At 38.6% G+C, this 22,693-nt stretch overlaps 1 protein-coding gene across 24 annotated transcripts in view; it reads left to right on the forward strand.

Moving 5' to 3' along the window:
* Positions 1–22,693, forward strand: part of MAP2 (microtubule associated protein 2) — a 291,617-nt gene that overhangs the window by 28,946 nt on the left and 239,978 nt on the right. Inside the window, exon 2 of one of the 24 annotated variants that reach the window (XM_070458561.1) lies at positions 22,246–22,305. The exons of the other annotated variants lie outside the window; for them this stretch is intronic. The gene's annotated coding sequence lies outside the window, so the exon portion shown is untranslated. The remainder of the gene's footprint in view (positions 1–22,245; positions 22,306–22,693) is intronic. 24 annotated transcript variants of the gene reach the window in all.

Below are 22,693 nucleotides of genomic sequence, written 5' to 3' on the forward strand. Positions count from 1 at the left end.
TTGAATTAGGTCATACCTGAATGGTCTATGGTTTCCCCTACTTTCTTCTTTTTAAGCCTGAATTTGGCAGTAATGAGCCAAATTCATGCCGTGATCTGAGCATGGCAGCCACTGCCAGCTCCCAGTCTTTTTTTGCTGACTGTTTGGAGCTTCTCCATCTTTTGCTGCAAAGGGTATAATCCATCTGGTTTCGGTATTGACCAACTGGTGATGTCCGTGTGTAGAGTCTTCTACACGTGAGTCTTCTGTTGTGTTGTTGGAAGAGTGTGTTTGCTATGACCAGTGCATTCTCTTGGCAGAATTGTTTTAGCCATTGACCTGCTTCATTTTGTACTCCAAAGTCAAATTTGCCTGTTACACTGTGTATCTCTTGACTTTGTACTTTTGCATTCTAGTTCCCTATAATGAAAAGGACATCTTTTTGGGTGTTAGTTCTAGAAGGTCTTGTAGGTCTTCATAGAACCATTCAACTTCAGCTTCTTCAGCATTACTGGTTGGGCATAGCCTTGGCTTACTGTGATACTGAATATTTTGCCTTGGAAACAAACAGAGATCATTCTGTCATTTTTGAGATTGCATCCAAGTACTGCATTTCAGACTCTTTTGTTGACTCTGATGGTTACTCCATTTCTTCTAAGGGATTCTTGCTTACAATAGTAGATATAATGGTCATCTGACTTAAATTCACCCATTCTAGTCATAGAATATGGTGAAGTAGAAGGACATGCACTCATCTTCTCCTGCAAGAACTCCAAAATTACAACTCACTGCTGAACAACAATTGACAGGAGACTGTTGGATCCCACCAGAAAAACATAACCCACACCCAAGGGCAAAGGAGAAGCCTTTGCAAGATGGTAGGAGGAGCAAAATCGCATTTAGGATCAAACCCCATACTTGCCAGAGATGCTCGGAGGGCTCCAAGGAACCTTGTGTGCACCAGGACCCAGAGAACCCACAGAGACTAAGCCAGAACTGTGTTTGAGTGTCTCCTGTGGAAGTACAGGTCAGCGGTGGGCTGCTGCAGGGTCAGGGGCTCTGGGTGCAGTATACTTGGGTGTGGCATAAATCCTCTTGGGGGAGGTCACTGTTAACCCCACCATAGAGCCACCAAAACTTACACAGGACTGGGGAAACAGACTCTTGGAGGGCACAAACAAAAGCTTGTGCACACCAAGACCCAGGAGAAAGGAGCAGTGACTCCAGAGACTGAGACTTGCCCGTGAGTGTCCAGGAGTCTCTGGTGGAGGCATGGGTCTGCAGAGGTGGGTTGGCGGTGGCCGGCTGCAGGGTTGGGGGCACTGAGTGCAGCAGTGCCTGCATGAGACCTTTTGAAGGAGGTCTCCATTATCTCCATCACCTCCACCGTAGTTTGGCCTTAGGTCAAACAACAGGGAGGGAACACAGCCCCACCCATTAATAGAAAACTGGATGAAAGATTTACTGAGCATGTCCCTGCCCATCAGAACAACACCTAGTTTCCCCCACAGTCAGTCTCTCCCATCAGGAAGATTTCATAAGCCTTTTATCCTTCTCCATCAGAGGGCAGACAGAATGAGAACCACAATCACAGAAAACTAACCAATCTGATCACATGGACCACAGTCTTGTCTAACTCAATGAAACTATGAGCCATGCCATGTAGGGCAACCCAAGATGAACGGGTCATGGTGGAGAGTTCTGACAAAACGTGGTCCACTGGAGAAGGGAATGGCAAGCCACTTCAGTATTCTTGCTGCAAAAACCCCATGAACAGTATGAAAAGGCAAAAAGATAGGGCACTGAAAGATGAACTCCCCAGGTCAGTAGGTGCCCATTATGCTACTGGAGATCAGTGGAGAAATAACTCCGGAAAGAATGAAGAGATGGAGTCAAAGCAAAAACAACACTCAATTGTGGATGTGACTGGTGATAGAAGTAAAGTCCGATGCCATGAAGAGTCATTTTGCATTGGAAGCTGTAATGTTAGGTCTATGAATCAAGGCAAATTGGATGTGGTCATACAGGAGATGGCAAGAGTGACCATTGACATTTTAGAAATAAGCAAACTAAAATTGACTGGAATGGGTGATTTTAACTCAGAGGACCATTATATCTACTACTGTGGGGAAGAAATGGCAACCTAAATATTTATAACAATTCATTTTTTCCTCTTAGAAAAAAATATAAATGGAGTTTCTAACAATTGCACTCATCTCACATGCTAGTAAAGTAATGCTCAAAATTCTCCAAGCCAGGCTTCAGCAATACGTGAACCATGAACTTCTAGATGTTCAAGCTCATTTTAGAAAAGGCAGAGGAACCAGAGATCAAATTGCCAACAGCCGCTGGATTATCAAAAAAGCAAGAGAGTTCCAGAAAAACATCTATTTCTGCTTTATTGACTATGTCAAAGCCTTTGACTGTGAATCACAATAAACTGTGGAAAATTCTTAAAGAGATGGGAATACCAGACCACCTCACCTGTCTCTTGAGAAACCTATATGCAGGTCAGGAAGCAACAGTTAGAACTGGACATGGAAAAACAGACTGGTTCCAAATAGGAAAAGGAGTATGTCAAGGCTGTATATTGTCACCCTGCTTATTTAACTTATATGAGGAGTACATCATGTGAAATGCTGGGCTGGATGAAGCACAAGCTGGAATCAAGATTGCCGGGAGAAATATCAATAACCTCAGATATGCAGATGACACCACCCTTATGGCAGAAAGTAAAGAGGAACTAAAGAGACTCTTGATGAAAGTGAAAGAGGAGAGTGAAAAAGTTGGCTTGAAGTTCAACATTCAGAAAACTAAGATCATGGCATCTGGTCCCATCACTTCATGGCAAATAGATGGGGAAACAGTGGAAAGAGTAGCTGAGTTTATTTTTTGGGGCTCCAAAATCACTGCAGATGGTGAAATTAAAAGACGCTTACTCCTTGGAAGGAAAGTTATGACCAACCTAGATAGCATATTAAAACCAGAGACATTACTTTGCCAACAAAGGTCTATTTAGTCAAGGCTATGGTTTTTCCAGTGGTCATGTATGGATGTGAGAGTTGGACTGAGAAGAAAGCTGAGCCCCCCAAAATTGATGCTTTTGAACTGTGGTGTTGGAGAAGATTCTTGAGAGTCCCTTGGACAGCAAGGAGATCCAACCAGTCCATCCTAAAGGAGATCAGTCCTGGGTGTTCATTGGAAGGAATGATGCTGAAGCTGAAACTCCAATACTTTGGCCACCTGATGTGAAGAGCTGACTCATTGGAAAAGACCCTGATGCTAGGAAAGATTAGGGTCAGGAGTAGAATGGGATGACAGAGGATGAGATGGCTGGATGGCATCATTGACTCGATGGGCATGAGTTTGGGTAAACTCTGGGAGTTGGTGATGGACAGGGAGGCCTGGTGTGCTGCAGTTCATGGGGTCACAAAGAGTTGGACATGACTGAACAACTGAACTGTACTGAACTGAACTTTTACTTTCTATACTGCAATAGAGCCCATGTATTTTTACTATGTCACTTAGTACTTGAATATCTAAAACTTTTTACTCTTTGCCTTCGCTTAAGTATATTTATATACCTACCCATTAGAATGTCTGTAATGGACATGATGGTCATATCTTACACTTCAGTATCCTATGTATCATCTGAAAGCACCTGTAAATAATGTTCAAAAACTATTTGATTAGGGACTGTAGCTAACTGGGATACCTTATTCCTTGATATTTTTGATTCATTACAATAATCTAAAGAATCAGAATCTAATAGGAATTACCTTAATTACCTTAAAATGGGCAGTACAGTATATTGTATGAAAAAATTATTTGAACTGTCTTGCAGTCTATGTAGTACTATACTGGAGTGGGTTACTATACTGTAGAAGGAAATGTCAATCCACTCCAGTATTCTTGCCTGGAAAATTCAATGGACAAGAGGAGCCTGGCACGCTACAGTCCATGGGGTTGTAAGTGTTGCGACTAAACTACCACATACAGTAGTCAGATGTAATTATTAGAGTTTCTAAGTTCTCTTATGAAAGTTTTCTTTTTTTTTCAAAGCTATTAGCAAGTTTTAATTTTACCTTTTATTTCCCCTGGCTGATTATGTAAGACAATATCCTTTGGACTGGTAAACCAAGAGATGTAATCCAAATCCACATAATATGAATCTGAACAACTGAGTACTCACTGAATCTGCTGTTTATACCCTTTGATACTGAAGACTCATTAAAATGAAGTTGGGCCATGTTAGGGAGGAAAGAAGGTTTTTTTTTATAAAAGATTCATCATTTATTCCTCACCTCCTGACTGCCTGCCTGGTTGCGGTGGGGGAGAGGGTCGAGGTGGGGAGTCAGTATAGCCCTCAGGACCTGCTTCATCCAGGCTCATGTTTTCTCTGGCTTCTTCCTCTTCTTTAGTCACTAAGTTTTGTCCAACTCTTTGCAACCCCATGAACTGCAGCATGCCAGGCCCCTCTGTCTTCCACCATCTCCCGGAGTTTGCTTAAATTCACATACATTGAATCAGTGATGTCATCTAATCATCTCATCCTCCGCTGCCCTCTTCTCCTTCGGCCTTCGGTCTTTCCCAGCATCAGGGTCTTTTCCAATGAGTCAGCTCTTTGCATCAGGTGACCAAAGTATTGGAGCCTCAGCTTCAGCCTCAGTCCTTCCAATGAATATTCAGGGTTGATTTCCTTTAGGATTGATGGTTTCATCTCCTTGCCATCGTAGGGACTCTCAAGAGTCTTCTCCAGCACCACAATTCAAGAGCATTAATTCTTCAGTGCTTAGCCTTCTTTATGGTCCAACTCTCACATTCGTACATGACTACTGGAAAAACCATAGCTTTGACTACATGAGCCTTTGTTGGCAAAGTGATAGCTTTGCTGTTTAACATGCTGTCTGGCTTCTTTTGGGTTCAGCAGAGGGGAAGCAAGAGTGGATGATCAGTGGCTGGGAGAAGAAAAAGGTCAGGTATTTATCCACTCTTCCCCTCTTCCCTCTGCTGCCGAGAATGCCTGTGTCTCCCTGGTGGATAGGGCAGGCCCCTATCCCTTGCTGTAGCATTTATGGAGTCTGGTTATACTGTTCTTCCTCTTTCCTCCTATGTCACAGGGATGAAAATAGCTTTGTACTTTTCTAGCTGCTAGTCAGCAACATCCCTTGTTGGTTTTGTTAACACCTCTAAAGAATCCCCTCATCAAAATCCCACTTTTCTGATTGGACCATAACAGATACCCATGCTAAACAAGTTGGGAGTGTTTAATACAGATCTGAAGAAAATTTGCTGCTGGGTATATGCAGGCACAGCTGCAGGAGGCTAAGAATAGCTCTGTTTGCAGCATCTTTTTTTTTCTTTTCTGAACCTTTTGCAATTCTAAACTACTTTGGGGGGGTTCAGTAAGGACTTTTTCTTTCACTGCCAGCGTTTTCTCTTGTAATCTGATTCTCTCTCTACTCATTCAGAAAGCCTGATATTAGAAGTTACCCCTGTTACTTGACCACGATAGTATTTTTAGAATTGATGAATTTAAAGAAGCATACCTCAGCCTTACATTTATTGTTTCAACTTTCTCTCTCTAATTTTATATAGAAAAACTGTATTGATTGTAAATGAAATTTGAGGCCACACCAAGTTGATGTAGTAATAATTAAGGACCCAGAAGAACATCTTGAAATCCAAAAAGGTATTTTTTCAAGTCTAGCTTTCAGAGTAAACTTGATCATGTCTTTGAGGTTAAGAGTAGGAAAGCCTGTGAGGCTGAGAGTCTAGGTAGTTTTCTCCTCTAGAGATAGACCTGTGATCTCTAGAAGCTGACTGAGAAGGGGGAGCATTGACCTATATGCAAATAAGAAAGACCTATTTCTAGGAGCTATTTAGTTTCCCCAGCTTCTTCAAGGAGATAAAACCTGCTTTCATCTAGTCTCCTGGCAGGTCCTTCTCCTAGAAAGGCTTTCTATCCAAAACTGTCCTCTCCCTTTTTGAGCATAGATGAATTTCTTTAATCTAAAGATCTCCTTATACATTTTGTATTTTCTCACACACCTAAGGAAAAAAAAAAGTGTGGTATTTTAGTACCCTTTTATGATATCCTGGGGCGTGTCCCTAGGCATCCTATATTCTTCCTGCCTTTGATAATAACATGTCTTCTGACAAAGTATATCTTCAGAATGAAACTGTCAGTTGCAATAGAATAAAAGCATTAAAGGATTGATCCAAATTTTTACATTTTTGATAGCAGTACGTTTGGTCCTACAATACACAGTCCCATCTATCATAATGTTCCTCCATCCCTCCAGTTCCTAGGCTGTAGACACACCTTAGTACCAGCCAACAGTTCTCAATGTAAGTTGAAACATGGAGGGAGGCAGAAAGATATGTTTTTAATATCTTACCTAAACTCCTTTGCTGAAGTCTTACAGCATTATTTTGTGTGATAATCGAAGGGGGTGCATGTAGTTGGTCACCATCCTCTCTACAAACATTGTTGATCATTCACGTATATAAATAATAATCACGTATCTCCATTTTCATTTTGACTATAAAAGAAATTGAGAATATTTAGCCATAACCTTGATTTTTTTCCTTCATGATTCTTATGTTCCAGTCCTACAGTTATTTTCTTTATCCATGTTTTCTCCTCCTCATCTATATTTTGAAGATAGAATAGCCCCAAAATGAATTCTGAGCTTATATAAAAACATATATTAGACAGAGTGAAAATGTGCCTTATGGTCTTTTGTGTTTTGTGCTCTGTTATTACATCTCAAAATGACAGTATAATTGTAGAGATGTTATTGTTTCTTTTGTAAACTATCTGAACCCCCGGATATTCTCTGCTTTAATGATGCATAATCAGCCATTATCTATCTTGTATTTATGCATTTGTTTAAGAAATTAATGACAAACTGGCAATGATAGTTCTAATTTGGCACTTTTCTTGGCACATTCAATTCTAAATTAGTCAGATTTCATATGTCAAAGGATATTTTTTTCCCTTAAGAAATAGAATATGAATCTGAACATTCACTATAAAAATATTCTAAAATTGAAATGTATAGCTTTAATAAACAACAATGTACCATAACAATTTAAGATGGCTGAAAAAAGTTAGGATTATATATAAATACCTACGGCTGTTACTAATTATGTTCGTTTTCCAAAAGAGTAAAACCCAAGTCATCCCAAACATATTTGTGCCCATCTTACACTGAAAGTCTTGCAGAGAAAGATTCCATACATTCTCTTAGTAACCAAATTTCTTATTTAGAATTATTTTTATAGAATAAATTATTTTTCCAACCAGGGGCTCCCTGGTTCTGCATTTATTCAGATGCAGTGTCATGTCAGGAAAAACAGTGTTTCTCATATGAGTAACTGTTTCATTGTGGACATTAGTAGCATACACAGACGGTACTAGATAGTCACCCTTCCACTGGAAATTTTTTTAAAAATAGCAAATTTTAATCCTATTAGTTCAGTCAATAGTGAGTGAAAAATCTCAATCCTAAAATCAGAGAAAAAGAATTTTATATTGTTCATGATCTGTGGCAGGAGTTTATTCATCTAAACTAATGTGTTAGAAAATCGTCAGTATATTCACTGAGTGCTAAATATCTTATACATTTAATAACGTTAAACTATAATATATTATAATAAAACATAGTAATGTGTAGTAGCATGTAATGGCTTCGCTGATGGCTCAGTGGTAAAGAATCCGCCTGGCAATGCAGGAACTGCTGCTGCTGCTGCTAAGTCGCTTCAGTCGTGTCCGGCTCTGTGCGACCCCATAGACAGAAGCCCACCAGGCTCCTCCGTCCCTGGGACTCTCCAGGCAAGAACACTGGAGTGGGTTGCCATTTCCTTCTCCAATGCATGAAAGTGAAAAGTGAAAGGGAAGTCGCTCAGTCGTGTCCGACTCTTAGTGACCCCATGAATTGCAGCCCACCAGGCTCCTCCGTCCATGGGATCCTCCAGGCAAGAGTACTGGAGTGGGGCTCTGGCAATGCAGGAGATGTGGGTTCAATCTCTGAGTCGGAAAGATCCCCTGGAGAAGGGAATAGTAACCCAGTCCAGTATTCTTGCCTGGACAGTCCCTTGAACAGAGGAATCTGGCAGGCTACCGTCCACAGCATGTGCCTTGTGCTCTTTCCAGTGTTTATAATCACTTACTCCTTAAAATAACCTCACTAAGTAGATACTGGATGAGGAAACTACGGTGAAGGAGATGTTAAGTACTTTGTCCAGAATCACACAGGTAGTTAGTAGTAATGTGAAAATTTTATTCCATAATCCTAACAACAGGAATCAGCTTTCTTCTCTAAAGTCAAATCATGTCTGTTCTCTTTCATGTGAGGTGATTTCAGATGTCCATTTGCTTGAAATATTTAAAGTAGGTTACTTAGTAATATTTTCCATTTATTAAATTATTCTACAATTATAGAATGTAGTATCTATATGGTAGATGGACTATATGGTATCTAGACCTTATCAACTATCACATTTTAAAGGTATGTTAAAATATAGTGGATTAGCAAGTTATCTTATCTTTGGAGTTGCTCAACTCTGTAGTTATGTGAATGCAGGTCTGTATTCATGATAGCCAAAGCAAAGTGCAAATTTTGTTTACTCTTGTTTCATATTTACCATTTCTTGTAATGATCCTCAAATGCTTGAAATATAGATGCATCTTTATGAAAATTTTCTGACAGAATGTAAAAATTATCGGTGTTAAATACTTCTGTAACATGTAAAGCATTAATAAAAATGGCTGCTTCAGATTTCTTAATATATTTCGAGCTGAATGACCCTGTCATATAAATATTTTAAAGAAAACTTCCAATAATGTTTAGACAATCAGCTTAGAAATCCTGGGCTTGGGGAATGGTCATGACGATCCATGGAGAATAACTGGATTCTCATTCTTACCTGTCAATCATTCACCTGGCTCTGGACTTGACTGACACCGTCCTTGTGAGTAGGACCACTCTGCTTCTGCTGCTATTATTATTACTCCTGCAACCACCACCACTACTATAGCGTTGCTGTGAGCAGTTACTTGGGTGTCCTAAGTACCAGGCATACTACTAAGCACTGTATCCACATTTCACTTCATTCTCACAGTGATTTTTTATGTTAGTTTACCCCAGTTTTATTGTCAAACCTGAGCATCTTTAATCTAAAGCAGCAATAAAATGAAGTGACTGTCACCTAATCTCCTGTACTTTTTGTCCCTCTGAGTCATCCTTAAATGGAGTACGTAAATGGCCTCTTTCATGTTGTGAGGCACATTTGAGGGGCCAAATGGAGCATCTTCCCACTTTGACAGAGGGAGTTGAAATGGTTTATAACATCTTCCAGTGTAGTTTAGGAATTATATCCTTAGGCTGGGATAATTGGTTCCCTGCTCACTGAATTAAAGAATGACATGCCTGGGAAGGAATTTATTTCACTAAAGGAAGTTAATCTTTGGAATAGAAAAATGGTCACATTGCAGAACTTTTAGGAGAATAAAATTATTGTTAGTTTTCCCATCCCAACACATGCATACATGCATATACATCCACACGTGGGTCAAAGAAAGCAGATGGGCCATTTTAATAAGAACCCGACCCCACCAATAGGTGACCATCTAATCAGAGTGTTTATTTAGTGCTCTGTTGTGTAGAAGTGTACTCTGCATGCGTTATTTCATTTAATCATTCAGTCTCTTTTAAAGTGGTAGTTATTATTTTCTTGATTTCACGGATGAGGACACTGAGACTTAAAGAATGAATCTTGAAGACCATGAATGATTTATTTATGACAGCTGCCCAGAACAACATTTACGTGGGTATTGCCATATCTATTCTATATTCTGAGTCTTGTAAAATCTTAAATTACCCATTTTTGGAAAGATACCTGTTAGCCAAATTATCTCAACTAGAGAGCAGTGAGCCAGTTAGCAGGAAATTACTGCATATGTGCACAAGAGAATCCTATGTCATCACCCAGTTTTGGAAGCAAGAATGTCATAATGCAACAAACTATTGTGGCCTGCAGTAATTCTTTCAGTTTATATTTTTTTGAATGTGTGGGCTGTTGCTGCTACTGCTGTTGGTAGTTGTGTGCTGGTAGTCGCTTCAGTTGTGTCCAACTCTGTGTGACCCCATAGACGGCAGCCCACCAGGCTCCTCTGTCCCTTGGATTCTCCAGACAAGAATACTCGAGTAGGTTGCCATATCCTTCTCCAGTGCATGCATGCATGCAAAGTCGCTTCAGTCATGTCCAACTCTGTGTGACCCTATGGACATCAGCCCACCAGGCTCCTCCATCCATAGGATTCTCCAGGCAAGAATACATTTCCTTCTCCAATGTATGGGCTACTTAGAGTGTAATGGAAATAGTGCTCAATTCATGGTCAAAATAGGAAGCTTTCAACTCCAGTTTTCCTACTTTTGAGTTCTGTGACCTAAACATTCAACTTCTCTCCAAGCATCAATTTCTTATCCATTAAAAAGAAGGAGACTGTCTACTTTGTAAACTGCATAGGATCATTGAGAAGACCAAATTCAGTACAGCATATGAAGGTTCTTTGAAAACTGCAGGATACCTGAGAAGTGTTCTGGGAGTGAGGGATGGGGACAGGGGGAGGGTTTGGCCAGGATATGTCCTAAACATATAGCGACCTGAGTTTCCTTGCCATCTTCGCCTTTCCTTCTTGAGTTAGGATGGTCCAAAGTGCCACAATATTGCCACTATCCATTGCAACCATTTAAATGAGTTGCACCTGCAAAAGAAGTCATCTTCATGGCCTGTTTGCCCTTGATTTTGCTGTGACTGGCAAATGTGCCTTTTTGTCAAATTAATGAAGGTCACACTGTGTAACCACTGTTGATTATTAATGTGTCCTAAGCATCAGGGTAATAATGCAAGCAAACAGGTAAAATTTTTCTCTCTGACAGAAGTCCTTGTTGTTAAGATGCCAAGAATCCCATTTAATAAAGTAGAATCATTATAAAGGGCTTGGCTTGACTCCCAGAACAGGAGGTTCCCCGTTGAGAATCCAGTTGTTAGCACTCTTCATCTCACTGGTTGGAGTCACGGAAGAATGTACATTATCCAGAGAAAGCAACACAGGGGATCTGGAGGGAAGTTATTTCCCCCACACCATTCAAAGACTGTAGAGTTATACCTCTATTAGATGATAGGATGTATTCAAACTATACCCTCTGTTGATTCAAACTTAAAAAAAAAAAAAAGGGTAGAAATAAGAAGCAAAGGAAACAGGGAGAGAGATGAATACCAACCAAAATGGGCTTCTCCATTTGTGTCTCAGTGGTCAAGAATCCAGCTGTCAATGCAGGAGACCAGGGTTTGATCCCTGGTCTCCAGGAAGATCCCCTGGAGAGGGTCATAGCAACCCACCCCAGTATTCTTGCCTGGGAAATCCCATGGACAGAGGAATCTGGTGGGATGTAGTTTTTAGGGTCACAAAGGATCGAACACAGCTTAGCGACTGAATAAGTGTGGCATTTCATTGTTGTGTGTGCGTGTGTATGTACGTGGGTGTGTGCACATCCGCACATAGATGTGCATAGTTTCCTCAGTAAGTTCTTTTTTTTCTCAGTAAGTTCTGAAACCATTTCTTTCTGCATAGAATAGATGAGAGAAATCAGCCACCATAATGTATGAATATTACTAATATATGACTAATTTTGTCCTCAGTGACAATCAGTAAGTATCAGGTTATACCTACTGATGGAAAAGCAACATGGGTAATTTGACAAATTAAAAGCTTTGGAGTGTGATGCTGTTTCATAATGGAGACACTGGTTTGCTCCAGAAAATCATTGTGGTGCCATAAATTGAGTGACTCAGGTGCCTTTGATTTCAAGAAGAAAAAAATTTGTTAGTAACTGTGATCTGGGTAAACTGGGAAGCAATGATTTTCTTTTCTCTCTGTTTACTCTCTTTTTTCACCTTCTAAATAATTGAAAAGAGATTTCTTTGGTTGTGGGTAGAATCATTTTAGTGGGTCATTATAAAGTGAAAAATTTGAAGATATAAACTAGTTTTACTAGAAAGTAAAAAGCAAAAAACTTGCTATAATATTCCAGAAAACCTAATAATAAAGAGATGTATTATTATTATGAGAAAATCATTCATAATAATTCAAAGTAAAAGTAAAGCTGTTGTTCAGAAGTCTATGCTTCCAAAATTAACCTCAAATGGCTACTTAAATTTCAATTAATTAAATTTAAAGGAAATTTAAAATTTAGTTCCTCAGTTGCATTTTTTCAGGACTCCATATGGCTAGTGGCTACTGTATTAGCTCAGAAAGTTCCTCATTTTAGTAAACATAAATATATTTTTAAGATAATACTTAAATTTTCTATAGTACTTTTTCTCTCCACTTAGTTTAAAAATCTTCAGTTTAAGATCATCTTACCATGGTGACTTTCAGGAGCAGCCCTTTAAATGAGGAGGAATGTGTGTGTAATTATCTGTTTACTTGCCTGCTCATCTGTCAACCCCAGGACAATGAAACATGTATGTGATCGCACACACACCCACACACACCCACACACATGCTCATGAGCAACTTGAAGACAAGGCTGTGTCTTTTATCTTGCCTTCTCAGTATCTATCTTATACTGATTATCTGATAAATGATGAAAAGGGAGATAGAAGAGATGGAAAAAAGGATGAAGAAAACTTTTTGCACTGAGTCATTATGCAGTCTTTCTATAAGTTGATTCTCATCAACTCAAACTTATTCTTCACTTAGTAATACGGCCCTTTCAAATTTGTTCTGATAAGTCATGGTATGTCTAATTTGTTTTATTTGATAGAAACTAATAAAACCCAACTTCCTACTATTTCTTAACTTTTATTGTCTCACAAGAAGTGTACATTTAGCAATGCATCCCTTTAGTGTTTATGATCCACTTCCAAGTAAGGTCTGACTTCTCCAGCCAGTAGATACTGGAAAACATTTTTCTTTTTCTGATTTCTCTCCGAGGAGAAAATAACTATTAATTTATTCTTTTCTTTTGGATTTTTAAAAATTAAAATCAAGACATGCTAGTTAATTAGTAAACATCATTATAACATACATGATATAGATCAATGAGGTATAATAATGACACATTTAAACTAAAACAGTCATAAAAATGTATGCACCAAAAGACCAATGCTAATATTTCAGATATCAGGAAACTGGAATCCAGAAAGACAAACTCAGTTGCACAGGATCAGAGAGAAAACCGGGGTTATCAAACTTTGTTGTTTAGTTGCTAAGTTGTGTCCAACTCTTTTGCGACCCCATGGACTATAGCTCGCCAGGCTTCTCTGTCCTTGGGATTTCCCAGGCAAGAATACTGGAGTGGGTTGCCATTTCTTTTCCAAGGGGTCTTCCTGTTTCCAAGGGATCTTCCTGACTCAGAGGTCGAACCTGCGTCTCTTATGTGGCAGGCAGGTTCTTTACTACTGAGCCACCTGGGAAGCCTATAAATCAAAGAAACTATAGGAAAAACCAGGTGTAGATTTAGTCTCCAGTTATCCCATGGGTCACCTACTGCAACACCATTTTTTAAACTGTTACTGAAAAATATTATTGAAATAATCCATGATAGTTTTCTAGTTCTTTTTCTTTCTTTATCTCTGTAGAGTCCTCTTTATTGAAGCTTTGAAAAATTGTAACATACTGTTTGCCTAAGTCAAATAAGAGAATGCAGATTTAGTGAAGTAAATAAAATTGTTAATGTAGGGGTCACTTATTTCTGAACTATCTCCTGGTCCCCAGATTTAGGGTGCTTTACAAGGTTACAGGCAGAAAAACATCTCCCTCATTCTGGAACACCCAATTCTCAGCATGATGAATGTTCCAGGTGCTCAAATCACAGTGTTGGGGAATGTTTAATGAGTGACTAGGGCAGATGGACTATACTATTTTTTATTGTGAACAGATCTGTCTACAATAGCAAGTCTGGAATTTGAGAATATACTCCTTGCCATTTTAAATTTCATGATGAGTGAAATGGCCTACTAAGATTAATCATTGCCTTTCAGCACCAAGATAGGATTAGTGTTTTTCTTATTAATGTGCCTTTAATTTCTGATTTCTGAGGATTAAATGACATAGGTACTTCAAATGAAAATAATACAGATTTCATTAAATATTCATAATCATTTATTCCCCACCCTTGAATTAATGTGGTACAAGTCCCTCCATGTGATTACTTACAGTAATTTCCATGAAATAACTTAGGTTTATTTAAATTATGCCTTTCAAGGAAGAAAAGTGATAGTGGACAGACTCTTTTTTGTAATATTATCAGGCAATATTTGTTGTTTGGGGAGAGTTTGAGAAAGCTTGAAGGAAACTTTATTTCTGTTTTCCTAAAAGAATGAACTGGTAAACAGAGGTATAACTCTGCAGACATTAAATTTTATACTGTTGGTTAATTTCAGTAGTGATTGATTTATTCTAATTCAGCATTCAATTGACTAGCCTACAGTCAGTCAGTAACTTATCCTGTGTTTATCACTTATATTTTAATGATAAAAATGCCCAGATTAAAAAAAAAATGCCCAGATTAGGAAAACCCAGTTTATAGTAAAGATTAAAAAGTGTAGATTTTTAAAAACAGCCTTGCTAATTACATAAAGTTGTTATGCACAACTAATAACAATTTTAAAAATACAAAGATATAAAATAAATTTGCCTGTATTATTCCGCTAACAACTGAAGTATTTTTGTAATGTTTTCTTTAAAAAGTATTTTATTTTAAATTAATGTGTATGGATGTGCCTATGTGTGTGTGTTTGTATACTAAAACACACAGATCATTTATAATTATATGTGTGAATAATTGTACACTATCCTATATGCCAGCCTGTTCATCTCATGTCATAAATTGCTACATGCATTTTATCATGAGTGGGCTCTAACTATTTTTTTGCTGTTGGGCACATTAGTTGTTTCCAAAGGTCATGGTTTAATATAATCATAGAACTGGAAAGGGGGTTTAGAGAAGATTTAATTCATGTTATTTCCTGGTAGCTCAGCTGGTATAGATTCTGCCTGTAATGCAGGAAGCCCTGGGTTCGATCCCTGGGTTGGGAAGGTTCCCTGATGAAAGGAATGGCTACCCACTCCAGTATTCTTGCCTGGAAAATCCCGTGGACAGAGCTGCCTAGTGGGTTACAGTTCATGGGGTCAGAGAGTCGGAGACAACCGAGCGGCTAACACTTTCTTGTATAATATGATTTTATAGTTAGGACTAAGGTCTAGAAAGGTTGACTTAGACATTTATTTCCTTAGAAAATAAATGTGAGTTATGTAATTCCAGAATGCTTTTTTCTTTAAAAAAAATAGAAGTGAAAGAAAAATAAACTTAATCTTCAAGCCACATTCAAAATAGAATAAAAAATGTGGATGAGTAATCTATCATTGGGGTGACTAATATATCATTCGCTATAAATATTTTCTTCCCATTTTAAAGGCAAAATGCATTCATATAACAATTGTTATAGTCTCTATCTCAATAAGAGGGGCACACAAAATATGGCATTTTATAAAAATTAAAAAATTAATATCCAGTCTCTTTTATTCAAGGTATGTTAATTGCATGGCTATAAAGTGAGCACAAGTTGAAAAGGAAACTTGGATTTTAAAATTCTTTCCATTCTAGTACGTTATTGCAAAGAACAATGATACTTTTCCCACTCTAGGATGTAAATACTTGGCATTTAAGTTATATTTCATTTCCTTATATAGTATTGCCAGCACTATAATTTATGGCTTCCACATCAGTCTAAATGATAGTTTAGTTGGTAAATGCCCTTAGGTTTAAGACACATGTCAGTTCTTGAGAGTTTTACCTTTTCTGTTCTAATGGTATCCAGAGGTGGAATTTAGAGGGAAAAAAAAAGCATATTAATAGGCTATGATTTATTTTCCAAGAGTAGTATGGTGGTGACACCAAGTCTATTCAGTAATAAAGTCCTATGTTTTCTCATGTCTGTCCCAGTTGAGACAACTGGACAAGGAGTCAAAAGGATCAGATATTTTGAACAAGCTGCCTTATATAGATGTCCCATCACACTTCTGAAGAAATAGTTTTTAGTCCAGAGAATACTATTACAGTTTTGTCTGAAGTGTTCATAGAGTAAAATTTGAGAATAAAATCAGATTCTATCAGCTGTTGGTGCCTGCCTTTGTGAACAATGAAGTGGAATCTCTACCATACTCTTTCTCTCATCTGTCTCTATCTCTATCTCATCTCTCTTTTGGGTCCTGTACTAACATTTCTAGCCTCCAGTTGATGTTTCGCTTGAATGTCCCACTGGTACTTCAAACTCAGAACTTTCCACTTCCTCCCAGCCCTCTCTGGTCATGTTTGTTTTTGCACATAATGGGGTTCGTTCAGTACTTGATCCTTGGTGCTGAATAGTCCATTCTCAATAGAATTGCTCATAGATTGGTGTCTTGTATCTCCAAGCAAGGTCACTGAGTACTTTAGAAAACTGAAAAAGGGTTTGGCTTTTAGTACAGTGTTTTTTAAGCACACAAAGCCTTCGTTTCAATTGATTGGGAGTTTATCCCTTCCGCTCTCAACCTAACAGGTTTTATGGTTCTTGTGTCTTTGCACAAACTATTCCGACAGATAATGATATGGTATCCTTGCCAAAGGGTTTTACGGATTGCATCCAATTATCCCAAGTAGATGTCTTTGATCTGAGTACATATTACCCTTACTTAGTAGGTGAGGAAACTGGAAGCAGAGGCACAGGGCAGTGAAGCAATGTGGGTGGGACTCGGAGCCAGTCTGACTCCTCTGGTGCCTGGGGCTGCCATGTGGGAAAATTTCTCTGTTGCCCTGAACCTCCAGGATATGTTGCTTCTGAAGATTCTGGGATAACATCCAAGATGATACTATCAGGACCGTGCTGTGAGCCCCAAACTGAACCAGATCATGGAATTTGATTAATAAGAATCAGAGTTTTAGCGGAGATCTTGCATATCATCTTGTTCAATTACTTATGCGTGAATTCTTCTATGATCTGAGCTCATTCAGTCTTTACTTGAATTCCTCCAGTATTAGAGAACTTTCTAACTCTTAAGTCAGCTCTCCACATTTTCCTCATTGCTAGAAAGAGCTTGTGAGAATCAGGCCCCAGCTCATGTTCTTAGAGTTTTCACTCATTTGTGCAAGCTCTTCTCTTAAACTATCCACAGTACGTCTCACAGTCTTCCATAGGATGGTTGTACCAGGATGATAGCATAGACACCATGCCCCTTCTCTGAGTCCTCTTCCTTAGGGTACATATCCTTAGTTCTCTCAGACGGTTCTAACATGGCACAAAATTTTATATTTTATTTTTAAAATTCGTTTTTTGCTGGAGTCTAGTTGCTTTACAATGCTGTGTTAGTTTCTGCTATACAAGGAAGTGAATCAGCTCTATGTGTACATATAGCCTCTCCTCTGTGGACCTCTCTGCCCACCCTCCATCCCACCCCTCTAGGTCACAGAGCACTGCGCTCAACCCCCCTGTGCTTTATAGCAGCTTCACACTAGCTAATTTGCCAGTGAGTGTACACACAGTGTACTTTTTCCAGTGGTGACTAATAGGCCTAGCTTCATTCTTTCTCTGTCTTCTTAGGAAGAGAAGAAGCAGTGATGTGCTACTTCCTCTGTTCACACTGTCAACCAATATGTCTCTCCATCTCTTTCTTTCTCTGTCTCCTCTCCTCCTCTAATACACACACGCACGCACAAACTTCAGCGCCTTGATTCCTGCTCAGAGAGAATGGCCTAAGCCAGTGTAGCTCACGCTCACAGTCTCGTATTGTGAAAAGTAAGTTGGGTTTCAGCTGCACACAGGAAGATTTGAATTCCAGCTTACCAGCTAACTCAATGCACTTCTGTTTCTTCATCTGCAAAATGGAAAAGTGAATGCTTTTCACAAGTGGTGACTATTAAGTGAAATAGTGAATGTAAGAGTGCTTGACTCAATAATAAGTGCTGAAGAACGATGAGTTTCCCTTCTACTGTGGGTCTGCATTCTCAAGAGCCCACCTACCAGTTTTATGATGGTTTGCTGCATCAAACACATATGTTTGCTTTCAGAACTTAGTCATTCCATATTTTTTTAATATAGTGAATCTTCAGTGTTCAAAATTAGTATAGCATGTTTGAATTTAAACACTTGTAATTGAAAGAAGTGAAAATCCAAACAATGCTTTGGGTGAGGCAAATGCTGTGCATGAGGAGATGATCATTGGAAACAACTCGTCATGTAGATGAGCAATGCCCCTTGGCACTGTTTTAAAAGCAAAAGAAATAGATTTTACATATGGCAAAGTGCTTATGTATATTTATCCAGCCGGGCATATTATTAATGTGTCTTTAGCTGTTTGAGCTTGTGATGTACTGTAATTACACACACTTTTTTTCTTCACTCAGACTTCTGCCTATTCAGAAAAAAAAAAAAATCATTAAAAATTTTTTTTCTTCAATAATTACCTTTCCCCTTCCTGTGTTTTAAAAACAGATGATGCCACTGAACCACAGTGGGTAATAGCAAAACCTAATCCGAAAGAGGTCCCAACTTTTTTACCAGTACCTTCTCATCGTCACCCCCATCAATACCCTTGACTGTCTGTCCGCATCTTGGTTCCACTCACATTAAGCTTTCAACATCAGCGTTAACTAGGGGGATCGAATATGACCACACTATCTCTCTGAGTCATCTTTTCCCCAGACTAAGACACCTGGATTCTAAAAGTGAATACTGAAAGGGAACACCTTTCTGAGGGTCAAAACCACTTGCATGGGATCTTTCTCCTTTTGTTCTATCTAATGATCACAAAGCCCTGCTTTAATAACCTTTTAACTAACTGATTTCCCTGCAACCACTCTACCTGCCCTCCTCCATCCACCATACTAGAGTAGATGTAATTTTGTAAAAACATGAATCTATCAGTTTCCATGTCCTGAATAAATGCCTTTAGTGGCTTCCCATTTGTCTTCTGGCTTCTCATTTGTCCTGACCTAGGGATCAAGCCCACGTCCCATGTGTCTCTTGCACTGCAGGTGCATTCTTTACCAGCATGATATCCCCAGTACCTAGCATAGTCTGGCATATGTTAGCATATTCTTATCTTTTATACATATTAATTTGCATAATATTAATTGATAATAGTTGAACAATTAGTAGCCATAGAGAATTAATAAATAAAAGTAGGAGCTGCTACAGAAGGGCAGGGCTAGTAATTGCTTGTTGACCAATTGATCTACAATTGTAGGTAAATTTAGTAAAGGAAGTTAGTGTCATACGATTACTTACTAAGTTTTTTAAAGCAGTGGGAGCATTGTATCCAAATATTTCAATAATTGGTATCATTCCCCTGCCCAACCCCCCACCCCCATTTAATAGCAAAATAAAGAGGGAACAGAAAAGTCTTCTTGAAGGAAGCCCACTTTCCTCCATTGGATATATGTTATTATTACCTTGAAAATGTTGTCCATTCTTTGAGAATAAGGGGTTTTTACTTTTTAAGAATTCCACATAAGGAAACATTTTAATGATAACCTTGAGAACACATAAACCTGGTCTCTTGCATTTTCTGATTTCGGAAAGTCCTAACAGAAACTCATGCAAATGAACTATCTTATTTTCACAGCTACAGTGAAGAGGAATAAGTCGAATTTTACAGTTAAAAGAATTTCAGAGTCAGCTGAGCTGCTGTTTACTCCCTTTTCTTCATTGTAAAGATTTTTCCATTAGGGTTAATATACTAGGTATGTTATGAAAAGCAGGCAAATGCATATTATGGAGCTATTGATTTTTAATTTTCATTTGGAGCCCCTCTGGGATGTTACTAGTGATGCACTCAGAGCAAATGTGTGTCTGGGCTGTTAGCCAGGAATTTACATCAGCAGCCAGGTTTATTAAGGAGAAAATGGACCCCTTAGAATTATTGCAGGTATATAGCAGCAAGCTGAAAAGTACAGTCAGGCTTTCTGCTTCCTTTTAGCCAGAGTTCTAATGGGCGGAATCAGCCCTGAGTTTTGTTGGACTTGTAAAGTGACCCTCCTAAAGCTCAGGGCTAAGTGACTTTCAGGAAAAGTGAAAGCTTTCAGTCCACATTTTTCATTTCCAAAAGATTGAAAGCAAAATCCATCAACTTACTGACAGAGGCATCAACCTTGAAATGTCTGTAGTGAAAGAAGTGTTAAACGCTAATTACTAATGACTGTTTGCCCCCTGAATCAGGTTTGAGGGAGGGTTGATAAAAGCACAGGATTGTATAACAGAAATGAAGGTTCAGGCTATTCAAAAGAACATTATTGCCATTGCTGAAGCTGCTTTGTCATTGTTTTGCGTCTAAGAATGGACAACTCTGAACTTGTATAAAATAGTTACTGCACACTATTTGATATGGGCTTCTCAAGTGGCTCAGTGGTAAAGAAATCTGCCTGCCAATGCAGGAGACACAGGTTCGATCCCTGGGGCAAGAAGATCCCCTGGAGGAGGAAATGGCAACCCATTCCAGTATTCTTGCCTGGGAAATCCCATGGAGAGAGTAGTCTAGCAGGCTACAGTCCATGGGATCGCCACGAGTTGGCCATGACTGAATGACTGAGAACACACACACACAGTATTTGGTAGAACTGAAGTATTGAGTTTGTAGGAAGTTTAGAGATCTTCTAGGCTGGTCTTGCTTTATAGAAAAACAAAACAAAACTTGTGGATTGGTAATTGTCAAGCCGGTATGAGGGATTTCACGTGGTTTGGGTATGTATTTGTGGTTTTTCTGCTCTTCTGATTCTCCGTGTATTGGCCTGAGAGCTTTGCTGGCTGGGATTGTGATCTGAGTTCCAGGGCCAGGGTACTGCTCTCTGGCCTGCCTTGGGTCAGACCCTTCTCAAAGCCACAGAGCATTGTCCCTGCCTCAGCCATTAATGGACTTTCCACCCAGCACAGTGGCGTGTTTGTTCTGGTCTGTCTCTACCACCTCATATCATTGCTGAAACTGTTTTGTTCATCTGTGAATTCCACATGTTTTACACAGTAGTTGGCAGGCTGTGGTAGGGCACAATAATTATTCTTTGTTGAGAAAATAAATGATAAAAAACTGATCTATAGCTTTCTACTCAGTGATATTTAGAAGATTTATCAACAAGTAAAAATGATTTTCCCCTTCATTTTTCTGAGTATTTTTACGGAGACTATTTAGTTGATGAAAATCAATTTATTACAGAGCTCGGGACTTTAGGGTGAAGAGGCTAGAGCAGGGCCTAGGAATAGAAGGCGCTCTAGTAATATATATATGTTTGAGGGTTTGGCATCAAATTAAAAATTTTTTATCAGGTGATCTGTATAACTTTATGAGTTATCATTCTGAAATGTTGAATTTTAATTTTAAAATTTGTGCTTGGCAATAGCAACAGATATGAGATACAATTGTTACTGTTACTGTTTAGTTACTAAGTCGGGTCTGACTTTTATGATCCCGTAGGCTGTAACCCACCAGGCTCCTCTGTCCATAGGATTTCCCAGGCAAGAATACTGGAGTACGTTGCCATTTTCTTCATCCAAGGAATCTTCCCAACCTAGGGATTGAACCCGAATCTCCTGAGCCGATGAGATACAATGGAGATATATACATATAGTTTTCTACTTATCAGATAGTTTTGGCCTATTAAATAAAAGGTTACAGAAATTCTTAATAGAGCCCTCTGAAGTGTGTTTGAGACTAGTTACTACAGAACTTAGATATGAAACAACTAGTAATAAATTAGAACCTATTGGAAAATAAAACTAAAATTTATAAATCATAAAATTATAAAGTACTCTCTTAAAATACCTTGGCAAACAATGACTGAACACATCTTTATGCCCTAGAATTTCATAGAATATATTGTTAAAAAATAGTATTGCATATTTCCTCTTAAGATTTCTGGGGGAAAATACTAATATTTCCAGATCACTGTATTTATTTACCCTAGGCAGTCCTTGCATTACTGTTTTCTTTGGTTTCACCAGTTGATGGTCTACCCCTCCATGCTTTATGCACATTTTGCCATCCTGATTTGCGGTGTTTTCTGACAATGAACCAATCCAGGGTCAAATTTAGAAATGAGTATTCATTACCTTAAATGCTCCCTACAGTGGTTAACCCAAGAAGAGCTTGAGATATGGGCATTCCGCCAGGAGGTGAACCAAAGCAATTTTGGTTACAGCTGATTTGTGGTTTGATCTTTGCAGATGTGCTTCACTTTGATCTCAGTTTTAGGAAGTCATTGCAATTCAGTGGAGCCAAATGTGGTAAGTGCCTGAAGACACTGACTTCAGTGCATACGTTTTATCAGCTGGATGTCTTTTCTTAGCCAGAATGAAAATTATGAGTTCTTCACATAATTTATATGATAATAGAAAGGCAATTATATAGCTTTTTAAATGATTAGTGATTGGCTATTCCATTAGCCATGGACAATACATAATCTATAGGAAAAGGATTCTCAGTATTGGTATATGACAGATGATTTCCCAGTATATTCAGTATTCCTGCAATTGGAGATCAGTATTGTTATGAGGAAGGGTGAGGGAACTGTTTTGTGTGTATTTTTTCAAAGATATTCCAAATTGTGAATGTTATATATATATTACAAATTATACTTGTTATTACACAAATGTATAGTACTACAAAAATTAA

The sequence above is a fragment of the Odocoileus virginianus genome, chromosome 30, assembly GCF_023699985.2.
Source record: "Odocoileus virginianus isolate 20LAN1187 ecotype Illinois chromosome 30, Ovbor_1.2, whole genome shotgun sequence".
Taxonomy (NCBI): Eukaryota; Metazoa; Chordata; class Mammalia; order Artiodactyla; family Cervidae; genus Odocoileus; species Odocoileus virginianus.